Source organism: Ambystoma mexicanum, chromosome 6p (genome assembly GCF_040938575.1).
Source record: "Ambystoma mexicanum isolate Mex_15411 chromosome 6p, UKY_AmexF1_1, whole genome shotgun sequence".
NCBI classification, from domain to species: domain Eukaryota; kingdom Metazoa; phylum Chordata; class Amphibia; order Caudata; family Ambystomatidae; genus Ambystoma; species Ambystoma mexicanum.
The window spans coordinates 1,006,953,694-1,006,975,676 of record NC_090935.1 but is presented as its reverse complement, the minus strand read 5'-3'; the positions used below and the strand labels follow the sequence as shown (position 1 = coordinate 1,006,975,676).

Here is a 21,983-nt window from a genome sequence, read left to right as displayed (position 1 = left end):
AGAATTCTTAACATTGGTCAGATCGAGATGTTGAATCGTGGCTTATCTTTTGTCCCGACCAATAACACCACATTATTTGAAGAAAAAATTTGTCTTCATCGGCTTCTTAGAAAATTGAGACTCAAGATTTTCTTTAACTCAGATGAAAAACTGAGAACCAGGTACTCAGAAGGCGAAATGCTAGAGATTTGACCAAAAAGTGACTTTGACCCGCATGTTCAGAACTCGATCTTAAACTTGTTTGAGAAAAACGTCCTCACAGACCTAAAACGGATCAACTATCAGATGTCTACACCCCACAATGTGAAGAAGTGTCAACTGGATCATGTTGAAGCCTTAGCTAAGGATGAAGAATTAACTATAAAACCAGCCGACAAAGGCGGAGCCATAGTCGTAATGGACACGAAGGACTATATAAGAAAATGTGTAGAACTCCTCGTTGATACTAACACATATACGAAGCTGGACGGAGATCCCCTCTTTAAAATACGTACATTGATCACGAGAGTAGTGGAAGAAGCTGTAGAAAATGACTGGATCAGCAACAAAACGAGTGAGTTTCTTATTAATCAACATCCCATTATACCAGTGTTTTATGGACTACCAAAGATCCACAAGAACCGGAATGATCCTCCCCTCAGGCCCATAGTGGCCGGAACAGAGATCATATTAGATCCACTGGCTATATACATTGATCGTTTATTACAACCACTTATTCAAGTAATTCCAACTTACCTTAAAGACACGACTGACTTCATCAATTGTATACAAGAAGTTAGAGCATTGAGTGATGACTGCATACTTTTTAGTATGGATGTCTGTAGCCTATATACTTCTATCCCGCACGATGAAGGGATTCAATCTGTGGAGTGGCTACTCTTGAATTCACAAGCAACCAGAGGAGATCCACAACTCATCATGAACTTACTGAACCTGATACTTAGGAACAACTATTTTAGATTCCAAGGTAATTACCATCTACAAATCACGGGGACATCAATGGGGTCAGCAATGGCCACAGTGTACGCCAATACATTTATGTATAAGTTTGAATATATTCACGTCCTGGAAAATAGTGATTGTCAGACAAGATACTACTATGGAAACGTTTCATCGACGATATCTTTGGCATCTGGTGTGGAACACAGGAGGAACTAACATCATTCTTCAATTACCTTAACTCATCACATCACAGCATTAAGTTCACCATGGAAAGAGGGGGCCCGTCTCTACATTTCCTAGATGTCAGCTTGGAAATCAATGTCTACCATAAACCTACTGATGTGAACAACTTACTACATTTCTCAAGTTTTCACCTGAAATCTATGTTGGACAGCTTGCCTTACAGTCAAATCCTAAGGCTCAAAATAAATATTTCTGACCCTGCAGGCCTTGATATGGAGTGTACTAAACTTATGGACAAATTTGAGAAGAGGGGTTATCCACATTCAGTTTTAACAGCAGCTAAAGAGAGATCCTCAGCCGTAAGCAAAGAACAACTATTGACTCTGAAAGTTAAAAACAAAGACACACCGCTACTTTAGATCTCTAAATATTCCCGACAAAGCTTTCAAGTAGGGAGATGCATTAAGAAGCACTGTGGTATTCTCCATAGCGATCCTCTCCTACAGGAGTTATTCCCAAAAACCCCCATGATGGCTTTCAAAAGAGGACAAAACCTTAGGGACAAGCTAGTGAGAGCCGAGAAGCCTCTGAAAGAAAAACAGATGTTGTTAAGTTCAAGGAAAAAGGGAACATATCCTTGCTTAGCTTGCTCACACTGTAACAATGTGATTAAAGGAGAATTTGTAACACACCCACTGACTGGTAAAAAATATAAACTGAAGGATTTTGCCACCTGTATTTCTAAGGAGTGATATATGCCATCAGATGTCCATGTGATACATTGTATGTTGGTCAGACCACTAGAGCAGTTAGAGAGAGAATAACGGAACACAAGTCCAACATTAGATGTAACAATGTGAAATCTCCCCTTGCCAGGCACTTCTCACAATCTTCACACACAGTAGCCCAAGTGAAGTACATGGTCTTAGAGGTTGTCAAAAAACCATATAGAGGGGGTGATTACCAATCAACGCTATCACGCAGAGAAAAAAATTGGATAGATCTTCTGGACACTCTTAGCCCCAGACGACTCAATGAGGAGTTTTCCTTGAGATGTTTTATTTGAAATACATGTGACTGGATATGTTTTTACTTTCTGTTGACCTTTACAATATGACAAGAACATTGTCTCACTGTATGTGTTCACATCCGCATGTAGCTCGCACTGGCATCATCCACCTGTGGCAGTGTCCTTGAAGTTGGTATTAATGTACAGTGGAATACCTGTTAAACATTGACAAGTCCGGGATTTGTCAACTGGCCCGCTGAATTAATGGGTTATCAAGCAGAATATTTTCATAGTTTTTATGTAAGATTTACTATGCATTTGATGTTCATTTAGAGCACCATTAATTAGTAATGAACGTTAATTTGTGTAGGAATGTTAATATCAATGTATATTAAGGATAGCATTACCTGCCACCTACCCAGCACCGCCTGCCACTGTGACCACTCTATAATCCTTAACATTTGTTTATATCTTCATTTGGTCCCTTTTTAAACACATTTTTTTTGTGACATTCGTCAGCAGCGGAATATCACAAATTTTGCTCTATATACAGCACCATTGCACTTGCCTCATCATTTAACATTGCTACCATGGAACATCCTATTTTTCAATATTTTCATTAATGTTGGCTACATTTTAGTACATTAGGTACATAAGCAGTAGTGTCATTAAAATCCATTCTATGATGGCGCCCATGCACCACATTGATTCCTAGATAACCTGTTTGTTCTTAGACTAGAGCACATAGTCCGTCATCTATGTTGCCCATTCGAGCGTGATTGTTGCAAGCAGCCCCCTAGATACCAGTCCGCAGTCTGGGCCGGCTTCCCTAGCGACAGCATAGCCCACCTTAACCCTTGAGAGGCACGCTCCGCCCGCAGTTTTCTAATCGCGTCCGGAGCCTTTAGCCTGTGTATTTCAAGAAGTTTCAAAACGCGAGTGTGATTTTCAGACGCAGCCTTCGAGCGGCTTACACCGTGAATCCCGGATTACTAACATTTTCGTCTACTTGTATCCAAGCCGTGGGTAAGCATTAGAACCTTCAATGTAGCACTTATCCATAGGTCACTTGCATTTATAATACTACTATATTCATTAGGGCATTTGGACAATAGATAACTAGACAATTTATTTTGTTGTAGGATTCGTTCTTTAGAACACTTGAGAAACTCATTGCATCCTGAGGACTTAACTACCACTGGACACCATCTTTAGCCTGCAGCATGTGTAAGAGCATTTAACTATCGTGGACTTGACTGCATATGTAGTGAGAGGTATGCCTTTACATTTACTCTGAGCTCCATTAGCTTGCTTTCTCAGGCTATTAGCATTTTTGAATATGTCTCAGAACATACACCTATTCATTGGAGTTTGTAAGTGACATTCTGTTTGTCAGTTCAGACGTTATTATTATTATATCATATGATTGTTCTTTAAACATTTAGATTGCCGCCCTGACAGAGAAGTTGTTCACTCGTTCTGAATTTTGAGGACCGACACCCGCACATCACGCCCTTGAGGCTGTCACTTTTTCTTTTCAAGAACACTATTTAAAGGTAGGTTAGTCTCTACCTGTGCTTTCTAATCCGTGTCCTGTAACAACATCTGGGTATCTTCTGTGATGTTTTCATGTAGATAATTAATATGTTGGTTCACCTCATCTCGGCTATAATTCAGACAAATCAACTAAGGATTATTTATTGGTCACATTGCCAACTCCCCCTTGAAGGATTGGTGCCTTTGGAAGAATATGTAACTGGTTTAAAATATATGATCGATATTTTGGTTCTTTAAAAATACAGGAATTTTAATGGATCATTCCACAATTAATGGGTTTTGCCTTTGCCTTTTTACATGCTTGGTGAGCGCTTTTGTTTAGGAGTATTTACTAGTCAAAAAACCTGACATGCTCTTTCTTCATTTCATTTTTCTTACAGTTTACAATTCACTTGGCTCTAGAAGAAGGGACAGGATCCCGAAACGCGTCAGCCATTTTTTACTTGAGTTGTGATTATATACGCACTGGGTCCACAAGGTCCCAAACAATTTGTATATTGTATATCATTTGATATTTGGTTTTGGTCTCAGCATCACAAGATTTATTGACGTATATTTCTTCAATTAAAATGGTCTTTAACCATTGAACTCTAAAATTTGAAGCATTTGTTTGTCTTGAAATTATATGATTAAATATTTTACATCACCATATATCTATGCTTTATTTTAGATTTACTCTTAACCGTTATTATACGGGATACCAATAGTGTGCAGGGGACGGGAGGGCTCCTACCTTTGGATCCTCTTTTCTCAGTACGGATAGGTATTTGTGATCCTGTGCCAGGGTCACGTTTCGTCCCCCGCACCTTAAAAGATATCTACACTCACTTGTTAAAGATTTTGAATACGTTAGGTGTGTGTGCATCTACATTCCCCTCTACAGGGGGGACAAGGGGAGACAGATAATGATCCTACTAGGCCAGGTGTCATTTAGATCGCGCAAGGGTAGAGGTAAATGGGAAAAGTGCAAGGGGAAGAGGAGAGGGGGAAGTGCAGTACATGGTTAGTAGAATACAAGATAAATAATAGGGCCAGCTGGTGGCAAGTGCAAGGTAAGTGCCGGGAGAAGGGGCTGTAGGAAACAGACAGTCCCGTAGTGCCGGTAGGCAGTGCAGGGAAGAGTGGCTGGGCCAAGGACTGAGATCGGTGAGTGGCCCAGTTGCAGATTCAGTGTTGGTTCAGTGATTTTAGCAGGGGAGAGAGGGAGAGAAAGCGGAGGCAAAGAGGAAGGTTTTGAGGTGCTTCCGGAACTGGAGATGGTTCTCCTCAAGTTTCAGGGAGGCAGGAAGGCTGTTCCAGAGGGAGGCTCCGGCTGCGGAGAGAGATCTACCCCCAACTCGTTGCTTGGAGAAGCAGCTGACCCAGAGGTAGTTGGAGGTGGATGAGCGAAGAGCTCGAGAAGGAAGATATTTAGGAAGAGAGAGTTGAAGATATTTTGGCCCAAGGCCCCAGAAGGCCTTGTGGACAATGCAGAGGGTTTTGAACTTAATCCTCGCAGCCACTGGGAGCCAGTGTAGTGATTTCAGTCCTGTAGAGATACGGTCCCTGGGCTTGAGGCCAAGGACAAGTCTCGCCGTCCTGTTCTGGATGAGTTGCAAAGGGCGGAGAGTAGAGGCAGGAAGATTTAGATAGAGGCTCTTACAGAAGTCCAGCTTCGAGAGAACCAGGGCTCTGGAGACAGTGAGCTTCTGGGGGAAGGAGAGGAAAGGAAGGATACCTCTGAGGAGGTGTAGCTGGTAGTGTGACTTCTTAAGAGACGTCAGAGATGTGAGGAGAGAAAGAGTGTGGAGTCGAAGATGACCCCGAGGTTTTTTGCCTTGCAGGTAGGAGCAGGAAGAGGGCCAAGGGAGGCCGGCCAGAGAGCTGCAGGGAAGGAGGGAGTGGGTGTGCCGATGAGTAGAATCTCAGTCTTACTGGCATTAAGGTAGAGGTCGTTGGCGGCACACCATTCCTGGATAGCAGAAAGACAGTCGGAGATGAGGGAAGGAGAAGAGGAGGCCGAGGGTAGCCTGAAAATGAGCTGGGTATCATCCACGTAGCACTGAAAGTTGGACAGAGAGCGGCGATGCAGTGAGCAAGAAGTGCCAGATACTGGTTGAACAACCAGGGGGAGAGGTTAGATCCCTGAGGGACACCACAGGTAGAGAAAGATGTCAGAGGAAGGAGGTCAGCCATGCCAGACCAGTGATACCCAGGTTATCACGGAGACGGTTGAGCAAGATGGTGTGGTTGACAGTGTCAAAGGCAGAAGAGAGGTCGAGCAAAATAAGAACACAGGAGTGTTAGAGTCAAGGTTTGAGAGCAGGTCCTCACAGATGTTCAGTAGAGCAGTTTCCGTGCTTCTGGCAGCTCTGAAGCCAGACTGATGTCATGAAGACTACCAACAGATTCAGCATGGAGATTAAGCTGGGAGATGGCCAGTTTCTCCAGGAGCTTGCCCAGGAAGGGAGTGATAGAGATTGGGCGATAGTTAGCTGGGCAGGAGGGGTCGTAAGAGGGTTTCTTAAAAAGGTGCACAAGGGAGCGCTTGAGGGGGGGATGGGAAGACTCTAGATGCGAAGGAGTGATTGCAGAAGTCTTCCAGGGCAGGAGCCAAGGAGTCGATGTGGTCCTTGATAGTTTTGGAGGAACAGGGGTGGACCTGTTTTGACGAGACTTTCATAGATCGGACTTGTCTCGAAACCGTCAGCAGAAAAAAGGGGAAGGCAGAGAAGGAGGGATGGCTGCAGAAGGGCCAGAGGAAGAGCAGGGAATAGAGGGCGGAGGTGATAGGAGGAGAGTGAGGACAGGATCTCCTGAGTTTTTGAAATGAAGTGAGAGGCCAGTGCCATGCAGAGGGCCTGGGAGGGGACAGGAGAGGTAGAGACTACAGCAGGGTTGGCCACCTCCTCCGTAGGTTGCCGTCTCTGGACCACCAAGTCAGGTCCGGGTTTCGGAGGACGTTATTCTCTCTGATGGAGAGCCCCGCTACTGGTTCCATGAGGCCGCCTCATCCTTAGTCTTGTGTGTGGAATGACTAATAGGACCGCTGCCAGTAGACCCAGGAGATGTTGGTACCACCATGCCGAGGTCACTTCTCTGCTGAGAAAGTGGGCGGTGGCCCTCTTGATGGCCGAGATTTTGTCCTCCAATGGAAATATACCTTCTCGGAGCACGTGTCCCAGATGAGCCCCAAGAATGTCAGTCTGAGTAGGCTGCAGCTGTGACTTCTTGAGATTGAGCGAGAAGCCCAGATTATGCAGTGTGTTCATAAGGGCATGGGAAGAGTGGTGAACCGCATACAGAGATGTAGACCTGACGAGCCAGTTGTTGCGGTATGGTTAGATGTGGAGGCCCTGCGCTCTAAGGAGGGCCACCACCACAGTCATGAGCCTGGTAAAGACCCTGGTGGCCGAGTTGAGGCCAAAAGGAAGGACCTTGTATTGAAAATGGTAGCCCAGGATCCTCAACCATAGGAAAGAACGATGGAGTTGCCAAATAGGGACGCATCTTTCAGATCCAGGGAGCACATCCAGTCTCCCTTGTCCAACGTCTCGCTATAAAAGCTGGCGTAACCATCTTGAATTTTCGAAGTGGTAAGGAGAGGTTGAGGGTGGAAAGGTCCAGCACAACTCTCAGTGCAAGCGCTATTAGAAGCCCTGACCGATCCCTCCCACGCGGGGGAGTACCTGGGAAGGAGTCTCCCTTGCGGGGTGCGATGGAGAATATCAGCCCTACCTTGGGCCTGGGCCGATGTTTCACAAAGTTCTTGAGATCCTTTGGAGGCGACTTCTGGAAGAGCTCCCTCCACCTGGCTAATCTGTTCTTCAGCGCTTTCAAGGACAGCGAGTCACACGCTGGACAAGATTGCCAACCGTGGTCTGGGCCAAGGCAACGTAGTTCGAGGGCGTGAGGAAGAGCCCGTTGCAGGATGGACACCTGCTGAACCCTGTACAAGTCGACATGCGACAGGGAGGAGCATGACGCCTGAGTACAGAGTACCTGAATGATAAAAAGACAAAAAATGGACAAAGTATCCGCGCGTGGAATTACATGGCCGGAGCCAAACCCAGGAGCGCTGGTGAATTCGGCCCGTTCCCGTCGACTAGGAAAAGGGGACTCGGGTGTGGCGCCGGAGGGAGGAGTCAGGGCAGCACGTGCTCCCTGGGCCACACCCCCGCACAAAGGGGAAGAAGGTTTTTTCTGGTGAAAAAGGTTCCGTCTCCAGTGTTTTGGAAGGGTTGCTCATACAGTATGGAGGAAAGCAGACGGGACGTAAGAGTTAGTAGTATCGGGAAGTGGGATGTAGGTTAACCTGGAGGTATGTTGCTGTGAGGGCCAAAGTACTGAAATATTTGGTGCCTGCCATTCTGCCTACCATTTCTCCTATTATTGGGTAGGGGAAACTAAACTACACATTGATCCATTACCCTTTTGCAACTACTACCGGCGAAACCCACTCTGTGGCTACCTTCCATTATTCCTTATTCAAGTGTTTTTTTGTTTTTTTTTTAAATCTCCTTGGACACTTCTAAGTGCTATGGGAACACAATGAGCTTTGGCTGTGACAGGTACAGAATATTGCTGGAGGCCAATTTTATGAGAAAATCCTTTCAAACACCCTATTTTCACTTCAAACACACTGGCAAATAGATCTTCCAGTCTGGAGACATCCATGGAAACAGTAGCTATGTGCCCTGGTACTCTTGGGTTAATAATGATCCCCAATTTGGCACGTTCAAACCAACCTAGCAGATTTCCCCCTTTGCTCGATACATACACATTAGCTATTAATCTTTGATCATGCCACTGCAACTCAGTTTTGAAGGAACCCACAAACTCAATGGGCACTCCACCATGTGCACTGGCTTTGATGTGGAGATCGTGGTGACATTCCCTTGAATAATGCTTTCCATACTTAGGTATCAATAATGAAATAAGCAGACCGCGTCCACAAGCATCTCCACTGCGTGATTACCTACTAAAATACTGGCATGAGGTTTGCGCTCTTTCTTGCACTTTGCACCAACCAGGCTCACTAACCAGGTAACACCTTCACGCACACCGCCCTCATCAATATTTTCAACTTCTTGTCCAGCATAGATATCTTGAACGCCAACTTCAGTGACATTTCTGCAACATCTGGCAAAGTGGCCTTTGTTACATTTCAAACATACTACGGTTATGGCTGGGCAATCTACAGCATTAGCGTAATGTGTAAAACTCAGACACCCAAAGCATTTCCTCCCTATAGGCAAGGTTTAGGTATGTTCCTCGGGCTTACCATTTTCTCCAATGTTCTCCACCCTTATTTGTTTTGCTTTTGACTATGCTGACTTTCTTATTGAATGCATTCTGAGGCCTGTAGACAGCATTGGCATCAATGGCAGACGACTTCATTTCAAGTTCTTTAACACAGGCCGTTGTATGCTCTATGCACTTGGCAATATGTAAGGCTTCCTCCCATGGGGGGGGGGACCCTTTGGTCCATATCTCCCCTCTAGTCTTATTCGCTTTGACTTTAAGCATTGATCTCTCAATCTCATAAGTCGTGCCAAATTTAAAGCCGTTGGGTAACAAAATTGGGTGCGCTAGCCAATTACTACGTTACCAAAAATGATTAGATTAGTGATGATTTTTTTTTTTTTTTTTTAAAAACAGGACCCCATATAAATAGCCTCCACAGTTTGAGAACTAAGTAGGACTACGGTTAACCCGACTTCCTATGGGGAAGCATGGTTAATCATGGATAAGAATGTCAAATCATGAAAAAGCGACCTGTCTCTGGCAGTGAACAAAAATCTCACTGGAAGTGAAAGCCCAAGGCAGTGTTCAGGCAGGGTTTCAAGAAGAGCAATAGCCATTCAGATGCTCCAGTCAGTACTCCCGCTCACAGTGAAAAAAAAGAATTGGCAATGCCAGCAGTTTGGGCTTTTGTATGGTGGGAAAGGCATTTGCCAGGCACCATCGTAGTGGCAATAAATGACCATTGGTGATAATAGCTGCAAAATGGTGCGAGATCCTGGGCACATAATCGCATAATAGCCTGTACGCAAGACAAAACTGTGGGCTTTGCCAATGCTCATTTTAACAGGATTTCACTGAAAGATGGGGATTATAAAATCGAATAGCTGAAGGGAGACCTGGTTATTACAATTACACCAGTAGTGCCTTTACAGCTTCAATTAAGACTTTACCTTTCATAAGACTGCTTTACAACAACACGGGCAGGCACTTCAAGCTTAATGTTTGATCATAAGGCTTATTAAACCAAGATCAAAGAGATCCTAGGAAAATGCATGGGAGGGGCAGGGATTGGGTGGAAATGGCCAAAGGGATTAACATGGTCATGGGCGGGTAAAGAAAAACACCTACAAGCTTTAGCGTACAGCTAGCGAGAAATAGGGTATAGGAAGGCCTATACTCCATTTCTCGCTAGCTATACTCGAACGCTAAAGCGCCACCTAATAGCCAATCTAAACATATAACGGCCCCCAATACGTTGGTGTCCAGTGAATGCTCTCGTTCCGAGGACGGATGCAGGGGCAGTGTCCTTTGCCAGTTCTATTCAGCTGCTGGGGCATTAGCCTTTGTCAAAACCTGGCAATGGTAGGTGTGTGAAGTCTCTGTTAATGTTCCCAGATCTTGAGTATTTTTCTAGGCTCAGCCCATTATTACGACAGGGTGAAACATGTGCACTAGCACTGGCTAACGATATTGGACTCTTGGCAAGTGCTGTGTGTGTAAAGAATCGAGTTGGCAAGTGACTTTCTGGCTGGCTAGCAGCTTGCAACTTATTTTGTGCCCCCTTTTATTTTTAGGCAAAGAGCTGGCCCTGTATCTCCCTTATTCTGGAGTCCGGAACCCCCACATGAAGGTAAGCAGGTTTACAGCAAGTCAGTCACTACCCCATTCTATGAGGGATAGTTTTGGAGATGGCGGCACAGGGAAATCAGCTGCCCCCCCCCCCCCCTTTGGTAATAAATCTTGTGCAAGCAGAGAACCGGCAGCGTAAGGAAAGGTCGTTTTTGCAGCTTCAAGTGTATCAATCTTCCAGGCAGTGCTTTCAAGAACTTTAGTACTCCTAATTTGAGGCCTGTATGTGAATTAAATTCTAGACCGGCCCCTAGCTATGGTGTCAATCCAACTTTGTACTACATTACAAGCTGCAATATTAGTTACCCTCTTCATTAAATAAGGCTGGAGTATTCAAATGCTGACATTAAATTTGTGAGCCCAGCATAGCCAGTGGTATGGCAGGAGCAGGAGGACGTGCCATCCTTCCACAAATTAAGACTACCTATAACATCCAGTTTGCTATGGCGCATGCTACAGCCACCAACAAGGGCAGGAACCCCATCTGCCCCAACCAGATCTTGGACTCAGAGAGGCAGTCAGACCTGGTGCATTAAAGAATATTTGCACTGCCCAATGCACAAATCAACTGCAGTTGCAACAGGTTAGAGTCCAGTCTGGATATATTTATATGGGGAAGGGGGTAGTTTACCCAAATTATGCTTTATAAATCGCAGTAATCTTACCAGAAAGAAAAAAAATATTTTTTTTTCAGCATCTCAAATTATAAAAGTGGGTCCTGGAGCTGTACGCTTCATTAACAATGCCAGCAAGAAATGGAAAAAAAGGGACCCTCTCCTCCTAGAAAGGATTTGCTGTATCCTGATCAAGCCGTCATTGACTCTGGAGGCAGGTTGCAAGCAAGGCTGTACTTTATTCTTGACAGCAAGATTAGTTAACTCCAAATAGTATCAAGTACATCAGTAAATCCACTGGTTCATCTCATCTCTCCCTCCTTCAGGTCCAATTGCTATTCGTGGAACCTCCTGATATCATTGGCTAAGGCCCTTAATCACAGAGTTTTCAAATAGGGTTGCATTATAAAATGCTTCTGTGAATTAGGCCCCAAATGTCCCATCCATGACATTACTGCTCTAATGCTCACAGCCCCATACTGGCCAACTATGAACACAGGATGTAACTGTTCTATTCCAGGCCAGTCACAGAAGCAGCCTGCAAGTCTATCCAGTGCCCCAAGGATACACACTTACCTAAAACTATCCCCGCCCCCCAGAACTTTCTATACCAGGCAGTAAAATCAGGGATTGTCAAGGCCAGTCTTATAGGGCCCCAGAGCCCTGACAATTACCCCCAAAAAGTGAACATCACAGTGGGTGGATTGAATCGGACACCATGCTAGAGAACAATCCTTATATGAAAACATTCTGGTTGACAGACATCCAGTTCAGATAATGACCAAGGGAGCTGCTTTTAAAAATGGAACATATGCCCAAACATAAGTACAAGGACCCTCCTTCATTGCTTGTGCAGCAGAGCAGAAATTGAATCAGTGCTACATGTTTATCATGATCCAACCACTCCCTCATCTTTCTACATATCAGCGCCCTATGGCAGATACAGCCTTCATGAAGGTTTTGTACCGTCAATGAGCATTCCAGAACAGTACTGAGCTCAAATGAAAAATGCATGAATCAGTCCTTATTTGCCCCACAGTTCTCCAGGTTCAGCAAATCTTCAGCAGAGTGAGCTATTTAAGGTTCATCTTTTAAGCATGACGGGGCAGGGATAAGGTGGGGGGGGGGTGGTCAAACACTGCGTGTTATGTGAAGTTTCATAACAAGTGAAAACTTGTGCCAAAAAAGCCCTCCTTTGAGGTATCAACAGCAGTTCATTGCATAAAATTCATGCATATGTAATCGTCCTAGAAATATTTTTAATCTGGAATTTTATAAGTGTCCCAAAAATCAGCACCAGCAAGTATTAAATCCAACAGCTGCCTATTAATAAATTTAGGCCAGAAGGTCCCAGTCTTCAGCATGGCCATTTTGGCAACTAACTTTCCTTTTGATATATTATAATAAATTAGGTCTCAAAGTATCCATTTCGTACTCATTTCTACAAAGTGAACAGTTCCTGGGAGATTTAGCAGTGTGCCACCCTGGACCAAAGCTCCGAGGTCCCTAGTTGATTCAATCCCAATTTCATGTGCAGCTTTTTTTAAATCTGGTTTAGGAAAATGAGGTGACAGGTTAAGTTGGGAGGAGCAAACTGAACTACTTAGCCAGGGACATGATTGGCAGTATACTTACATTATTTTTCAAGTGCCAAAGACCGGCATTCCTCTTAAAATATGTTACCTTTCTGGGTAATGTAGTCTCATACAACTGATTTAGCTAGAGGCTTCAATTAATTTCAAGGGTCTCTTTCCCCCCCCCCCTTTCTAGGCTAAATTTACCTTGGAATTAACATCAAATAATCCCACTTCCAAATCGTATCTGGAGCACTGGGCATGGCCTTTAAAAAGGGCCTATGGTTGGATGCCAAAGTATGCCTTGGTTTCATTAGCCAGCCTTCCAGTGGCTTTAATCTAGACTCGCACCATACAAAATCTGATGTACACAAAGTAACCAAAGGAGTTGCGAGTAAATCCACCATTTAGTCAAATGGGGGATGCCGTAACTGAGTGCACCTTGTTTTCACTCTTGATTAAATTGCATCATCCCGAGTTTGGAATGAAATTACCAGGTTACTCACCGTAGTGACCACCTTACTCCTAGTCCATAGTCCCCTTTCCTCTATACTTATGGGACATCTCTCCGTCCTGTGGGACGGGACCGGAGCACTTTGTAAAAAGCATCCACATTTTTTTTCCAAAAATGTGTCCCTCTTTCCTGCGCGGGGCCCGGCACGCGGCCATAACCCAGCTCACCTTGGCTCCGCCCCGCGCATCGCCCATCAGTCCTTTTCCATCGCCGGGTCAAAGACCCATTAGCAATAACAGAGGAACCTTATTAGAGGGGACGGCGGGGGGCCGTATGGAGGAAAGGGGACTATGGACTAGGAGTAAGGTGGTCACTACGGTGAGTAACCTGGTAATACTCCTACGTCCCGTCTCCTTTCCTCCATACTTATGGGAGATTCACAAGCACTCCTTACAGGAACTACCGGTGGATGGAAATACCCCTTACTGAAACAGGTTCTTCAGCACAGCCTGGCCAAACTGAGCGTCAGCTCTAGAGCTCATATCGAGGCAGTAATGCTTACAGAAAGCAGATGAGGAGGCCCAAGTAGCCGCTTTAGCGATGGACTCCCAGGGAACATACTTCTGAAAAGCAACCGCGGCTGCCTTGCCCCGCACCAGGTGTGCATGGATACCTTTAAGAGGTTTCAGCATTTGGACAGTGAAAGACTCCGTGATACAGGCGGCAATCCATCTGGAAATAGATGCCTTAGACGCCGGCCTGCCCTGAGGGTTACCGAAGGTCACAAAAAGTTGGGAAGAACTCTGAAGCTCGGCAGTCCTGTCCAGGTAGAACTTAAGACCTCTTCGGGCATCCAGGCAGTGTAGAACCCTTTCCGCCTCCGAGGCAGGGTTCAGAAAAAAGACCGGAAGGGAAATCGACCGATTCAGATGGAATTCGGTCACTACCTTTGGTAGGAAAGCTGGGTTTGTCCGAAGGACTACCTTGTCCTTGTGAAAGACCAAGAAAGGATGCTCCTCTGACAATGCCTGGAGCTCACTCACTCACTCTCCTCGCTGACATAACAGCGACCAGAAAGGACACTTTCCAGGACACGTACTTGAGGTCAAGCGTAGCCATAGGCTCAAAGGGTTTATGGCACAGCGCCGTCAGGACTACATTTAGGTCCCAAGGCGGGTGCGGACTACAAACCGGAGGGTAGATGCGTGTCAAGCCAGCAAAATGTCTCTTCACCACCGGGTTAGTTAGAGAATAAGAACACCGGTCTGTAGAGAGGTAAGCGGAAACCGCTGAGAGAAGTCCTGCAAGACAGAACATAAACCCCTGACTCTGCTAGGGAGGATACGAAGGACAGCACCGTGTCAATTGTTGCCACCCTCGGGCCCAATTCTTTCTCCAAACACCAATGACAGAACCTGAGCCATTTCCTCTTGTATTGGGACCTGGTCGAGGGTTTCCTGGCTGTCTGGATAATGCGCATGTTATCCGCAGACAAGCCCAAACGCTCTAGAGACTTGAACTCAGGCACCATGCTGCCAAGTTGAGCGATTGTGGGGAGCGGTGCCACATCTCTTCCCCTTGGTGAAGAAGATCGGGAGTTACTGGTAACCTGATCGGTGGACACACCGACAGGTGTTGAAGTTCTGAAAACCAAAACCTGGACGGCCACCACGGAGCCATCAGTAGAAGAGAACAGTTGACAGAGCTCTTCAACTTCCAAATTGCTCGATGAACTAGGGGGAGCGGCGGGAAGGCGTAAGCTCTCATGTTGTGCCATGGAATCTCGAGAGCGTCCCCAAGAGAGGAGGCTCCCAGCCCCCCTCTGGAGGCGTACTGAGGAAGCTTCTTGTTTACCACCGTGGCGAAGAGGTCCACCTCTGGTGTGCCCCAATGCAAGAAAATCCATGAGAGGATCTCCGCCTTCAACTCCCACTCGTAGCTGACCACTGTCCACCGGCTGAGGGCATCCGCAGTGACATTCAGCTGGCCCGGAATGTGCACTGCCAGCAGCCAGACCCCATGAAGCATGGCCCACTCCCAAATCTGGATGGACAGGTCCACGAGAGGGGGAGACTTTGTTCCCCCTTGGTTGTTTATGTAATACATTGATACCCCATTGTCCGCTCTTATGCGGACCACCTTGACGACAAGGAGCGGTCTGAACGCCTTGAGCGCCAGAAGCTCCAAATGATTTATGTGCAGGAGCTTGTCCTGAGGCGACCAGAGGTCTGAGACCTGAAGAAGATCTAACGTCGCACCCCACCCCAAAAGGGAGGAGTCCGTTGTGATCGTCACCATGGGGGCTGGGTCCTGAAACCCCGCGCCCACTGACAGGTTGCTGAGAGGTGACCACCAGTCCAGGTCCACTCTCATGGAATCCGGAATTATTATCCGCTTGGAATCCGGGTCCACAGCCTGACGCCAGGAACACCTAAGAGCCATCTGGGTCCGTCTCATTCTGAGACGAGCAAGAGGAAGAGCCAAAGCCATGAGGCCCAGAAGCCTCTGGAACCACCAGGCCGACATGCTCTCCAGCTGCGCAAACATCTGACACGTGGCCAACAGATCCGACATTCTGTCCCCGGTCAGATACACTCGGCAGTCGATCGTGTTCCAACGAAAACCCAGGAAAGTCAGGTCCTGTGAGACAGTCAGAGGATTTCCGCCAGTTCACCGACAGCCCAAGATGGAACAGGAGCTGAAGGAGAGACTGGAGGTTGCCCGTTGCTGCCAACGGACAAGGGCTGCGTAGGAGCCAGTCGTCCAAATAGGGATACACATGGATACCCTGGAGACGAAGATAGGCCGCAATCACCGACATCATCTTCGTGAAGAGGATGCAGCGCCGAGCTGAGGCCAAAAGGAAGCAGCCGAAACTGGAAGTGCTGCTCTCCCAAAGAGAAGCGGAAGCATCTCCTGTGTGGTTTCCAAATCAGGATATGCATGTACGCATCCTGAAGATCCACCACGCTGAGCCAATCGCCCATCTGCAAAGAAGAGCGAATCTGGCCGGGCGTGATCATCTTGAATTTCTCTTGGGGTAGGAAAAGATTGAACTGGGAAAGGTCTAGGATGGTGCGCAGGCCAGCCTGGGTGGGTTTGGGCGCCGTAAACAGCCAGGAGTAAAAACCCTCCCCTCGTTTCCCAAGGGGAACGAGTTCCACAGCTCTGAGGTGCAGAAGTTTCTGAACCTCGGCTTTGAGGGAGGGTGAGTCTGACAGCTGAAAAGGAGGGTTGAGGGGTAGGGGGTAAAGGTAAGCGGAAGCCCGCTCGAGCGACTGACAAGACCCATCTGTCTTCTGTGATGGTCTGCCACGCCTCCCAATGAGACGCAATGCGTCCTCCCACCGGGGTCTCGTGCGAGCGTGGAAAACCCTCATTTGGCAGGCTTATCGGTGGCAATGCCACCTGAACCTGATGAGGAGGCTGAGGAGCGGGAGAAAAACCGCGTACGCTGTTGTCTGCGGCGGTTATTCCCCAAGTATCCACTCGTGGAGATTTGCGGTCGAGGAAGCCCCTAAAACCAGAGGAAGGTCGACTTTGTGACGACGGTATTTGGGACTTGAAAGGAGCTTTAACCAGAACAGACAATGATTTAGCCGTCTGAGTGCCATCTTTGGTTTTGGTGAGCTCTACATCAGTAGAAGAGTGAAAAAGCTCCTTACCATCGAATGGAAGGTCCAGAACCTTGTCTTGCACTTCCTTCGAAAACTTAGTGGCATGCAGCCACGCTTGCCGCGAGGTATCAACCCCAAGCATCAGGCCCCGAGCCGAGGTGTCTACGTGATAAGCCGCAGCCTCCAGGAGATCCTGGGCCAAGACCCTGGCATCGGAAAGGCCCCCTCTGAAATCTTCCAACTTCTCGACCGGAATGTGCGCCCCAAACTCCGACAGACCTCTCCACATCCGCATGTTCGCTCCCGCCAAACTCAATTCTGCATTGGCCTGCCTGAGCTGTAAGGCCGAATTGGCAAAGATTTTCCTCCCTAGGGAGTCCAGGAGCTTGTCCTCCTTTCCCAAGACCTGAGTAGCCATCGCAGAGGAGGATGCTGCAGGCCTGGATTGACACGTAGCTGCAGCCATCACTGTGGAGGAGGGAGGCGGACAAGACAAGGCCACTTCTTCCGAAGAATGCAGCCTGTACCTCGTGTCAATCTTTTTACTGACAAAAAGTCCCGAGTGTGGCTTTTCCCAAACTCTTCGGACCTCGTCCAGAACGTCCTTCTGCAAGAACAGGCCGGTACGCTCCAAAGGAGACAAGGTGATCACCCCAGAAAGCACACCCTCCTGCGGAGCGGGTGCCTCGTGCACCGGAACATCTAAGAAACTCATGTCCAGCACCCGGTCATGGAAAGCTCTGATAGAGCGGGAAGGTCCTTGTTGTTCTGATCGCCTTGAGGGTCATCTGACAGGTCTATCCTGCTGAGCCGTGTCAGGCACTGCCTTGTCCACTGGGGACAATGGTGGCAAAGGCAGAAATGAAGGGCTCCCCCTCACCACGGGCAAGGGCGGCGCCGGCGGGACCACCGGCGGAACGGGTGGAGCCGGAGGCGCAGGTGGACATATCTCCTTGAAAAGCCCTTTGAAATATTCCCTTATGGGGGTGGTGCGCATAAGCGCTTGAAATTTACGGAAAAAGGCGTCCTCAGGGGATTGTTTCGGAACCTGAGGAGGCCTCTCATGAGGTGGACAAATCCAGGGACGTAACGGGGAAGGGTGCCACATCGGCCCCTCCACATAAATCAAGGGAGCCACCCCCGCGGGCAACGAAACATTGGAACGCCCGGATGCCTCTTCCGCACAATCATAAACCGGCCGGTAAGGATGCGCACAATGGACCTTAGGTTCACCCAAAGGACCGAACCCTACACAAGGGGCCGATGGCGTAGTTGTAGGCGTAGCACCTAAAATGGCCGCCGTGGTCGTGGCAGGAACGGCCACCATTTTGTCCTCATCTGAGGGGAACTGCGGCACGTGAGGAAGTGATGCAGGGGTCCCAGTCGATGGGTCAGGGGTCTTAATTTTAGCCTTAACGTAAGGAACCTCGGCAGAGCCGGTACTATGAGGCCTGGAATGTTTCTGCCACATACCAAGCGCCATCTGAGCCTTCGAAGGAAGGGCTTCGGCACTGCCGGTAAAAGAAGAAACTTTCTTCTTTACCCCCTCAACAAATCTGGTGTCACCACAAGAGCGGGAACGGTGAGCGACCGCTTTCACCGACAGGGCCTTGCCTGGCCCCCAAGAACTGTTGGTAGCCTGAGCCTCTGTACGAGGGACCTCGGACCTAGGCCCGGTAGAAGCCTTATCGGCACGGGCCTCGAACATCCGTTTGGTAAACTCAAGCCCAGCCAAGGCCTCGAGGCGCACCCCGGTTTTGTTTTTGAGGGAAGCCGAAAGAGCGGCCTCAGAGCAAGCTCCGGTACCCCACGACTCAGTAGAACTGGGTCTACAAACAGCCCCCACAGGAGGGGCCTCGGAGCATACTCCGGTGAACACAGGCCCCTTATGGAGGCCCTCAGAGAAAACTCTGGTAGAATTATTAGGCCCGATAGGCACCTCAGGGCGAACCCCGGTAACAGAGCGATCAACGCCCCTCCGGGCCCGAGAGGAACCCGGAAAGGTATCCCCCGGCCGGGGTGCTCTGAAAAGTAAAGAACTTACCGGGCGTTTTTTCTTCTCGTCGATGAACGCCTGAAAATGAGAAGGAGGAGTTCGTCCGAACACCTCCTCCCACCGCTCCAACTGACGTTGAAGTGCCCGGACCAAAAGGGAGTCACAGTAAAAACAGGAGTCCCAACGGTGTTCCGGACCCAAACACTCTAAACAAAGAGGATGGGGATCCGCCCTCGCAAAGCGACAGTGACACGATGAACAGTCTGGAAAATCTATTTTAAAAGACAGACAGACTAGTAAACGAACGCTAGCGAGAGCCCGAGAGGAAAACAGGGAAGAAAATCTTCGAGGATGCAAGTGCGTCCGGCCCCGATCGTGCGGAGAAAAGGACTGATGGGCGGGGTTACGGCCGCGTGCCTGGCCCTGTGCAGGAAAGAGGGACCAATTTTTGGAAAAAGCTTTGGATGCTTTTTACAAAGTGCTCCGGTCCCGTCCCACAGGACCGAGAGATGTTCCATAAGTATAGAGGCAAGGGGACGGGACGTAGGAGTATGACAATTCACATAGAAATTCACCAACGGCTTCAATTTGATTTGATAGAGATGGCCATTAGGTTTGCTTTATGCTGTTAGTTCTAGGTGATTTTTTTGTTGTTGCAAGAATTCCTCCACCTGGAGGCCTAGTTCCGAGTGATCCAAAAAGGACCACGTGCCCCGCATAGGCCACCCACCCCATGGTGCTGGCCTATTTTAGGAGAAGCTTTATTAGCCTGCACCAGGGTTGGCTTTAAGTCAACCATATATAAAACAAAGGATCGAGGCCAATGCACAGCCTCATTTTTAGACCAGGCTTTGTTCGTAACCTATGAGCACACTCCTTCTGCATCTAAACTGACCCATACAGTTGTATTTGTGTGTGGGCAAGTATGATTAGATTTAGTTAAACTGATTCGACACCCAAGATTTTAATGTCCCCCATTTGCATTATCCTGCATAACCTATCAAAGGCTGAAAACGCAACAAAAATGGCGGGGCAGGGAGGAAGTTCCAGATCTTAGTGCTCTTTGCAAATCTTTTTAAGACGAATACGGTGTGTAAAATTAAACAACCTTCTAAAAATCCCCTCTGGAACGGGTGGAGGTTATATTCTTAAAAACTCAACTTCATTAAAAGTAATGCAAACATTTTGCTTGCGATGTCTAGCAGTGCAATTAGCCTACAATCTTAAGGTTACCCTTCCAAAAAATCGTTATCAGGAAGGTTCTTGCAAAGACGTGTGCACAACCTTGTCTAATCATGGTACTGAACATGGCGTTTAAAGAAAGTGCCACATTTCTCAGGTTGCATAAGAAACACCAAGTTTATTAGCCCTTCTAGATTTTTTTTAATCATCCAACTAGGTTCATCATTTCCCATTCTGTGGTTCAACTATATTTCCATACGTTTATATTATTTTAAGGGCAGCATAAGATGTTTCTCAATGTTTATACCAGAACGCTTAGCATATTGCTGGTTTCACTGTGCAATTTGCTCCTGGTAATCAAGCTTATAAATAAGTGGACAAGATTTCTTGCCATCATTCGATGTTATGCTGCTCACCATCCTTTTGCTCTTTTTAGGTGTAGCCGCTAATTTTGAAAGCTTTGTCCTAATCTTCTTTACTCTATGAAGTTGCAAAGCCACACGTTTTTCTCCATTAATATTTAAATTCAATTGCAATGTATTCTTACTTTATAATGAAGAATCATATCTTCTATGATTCTCAATAGATCTTGCGAGTCTACTACCAGACATAACACCAAATGTTTGTCAGCCCTATGATTAAGTCTGTAAGCCTTAAATCATCTCTGCAGTAAGTTATTCTATTTTGTTTGTGCATGCTACTTAAGGCTTTTAAGCAATTATTTAACCAAGTAATTCCATTACTAAAATCAATACTTTTACAGTCTTAGTAGCAAATAATTTACAGGAATATGACTTCCTGATTGGATTTGTAAAGAAAGGACCTAAATGGTAATTAGCAGCAGCAGCAGCAGCAGTAGGGAGAACACTCAAACTTTCAAAAGGTATGTAAATGACACCCAGAGGGAAGGAAGTAATCCAAAGTAAACCTCGCTAAACTACCGCATACGGTAGATCCTCCAGGAATGTAATTTGGGGAGCGGGGGGAGGGTTGTATATTAAGCTCTTCTGGGCAGCAGGCATTGAGTAAAACAGAACTAAACCTGAAGGATGAAAATCAAACTAGTTAATTACAATGCTAAAGATTCTGCAATGCACGGTTTCTAAAGAGCTGGGGTATTGTATATGTTAGCTAATAGACATTTCAAAATTGAACTATTAAGAATGACCAATTAGTTCGGAGGCGACTCTCCCACTAAGAACAAACTTTCAAACCCACCAAGAGGCAGGTTTTTGGGCACACTAAAGTCCTCTTTTTGTAAGTTGCAAGTAGTAAATCCATCAATCTGTGTTAATACAGCTGTATCAAAGAGGTTGTGAGAACAAACAAAAGTAAAAACCTTGCATCTGTAAAGCAGTCTATGCCCCCTAGCATTCCAAAATGAAAAGTGCATCTACATTACCTTGTTTTGGTGCTAGGGACAAGGTATCATTTGTGTCTGTAAAAGACTTGCCAGTCCAGCCGTACCATGGGTGACATTTCAATCTTGCCTCACAGAACAGGTACGGCACGAGTAGGGAGCAAAAGGTTCTGCCTTTATGTAGCAGCAGCTTTCTCTGGTTTCCTAAACATTAATTCCAAATCTGCCTGATGCTGGCTTTCCCCCCCTTCATCTCACTGCACCTCTCCAACTCTGCAACCTCACTGCCCCTTCTTGGTCCTACAAAATCTCTGAAGCAGTAGTGACACAAGGATGGCCTCCCAGCTGAGAGGGCAGGGCATATCTATTACAGGGTTGGGGTATGGGGTATGGGAGCCCAGGAGGGTATTTTACCTGTGAGTGGGCCACGATGCTGGAAGTGGCAGGTTGGATATTCAGTGGGGTAAAAGGGGACAACCTTCAACCTAGCATACTGTGAGGAGCAGAAGCACTGTTAGTGCAAAGGCTTTGTCTACAGTCAATTCTGGGCTGAGCCTAAATGCCAAAACCAATATCAAAGAACAAGTTATTTACCCCTGTTAACATTCTTTTGACTGGATGTTCCTCCCATGCATGCCTC

General features: G+C 46.9%; 1 protein-coding gene across 2 annotated transcripts in view; it reads right to left on the bottom strand.

Moving 5' to 3' along the window:
* SLC12A2 (solute carrier family 12 member 2) overlaps nt 1-21,983 on the bottom strand; it is a 908,845-nt gene that overhangs the window by 753,752 nt on the left and 133,110 nt on the right. The gene's annotated exons all lie outside the window — the stretch shown is intronic.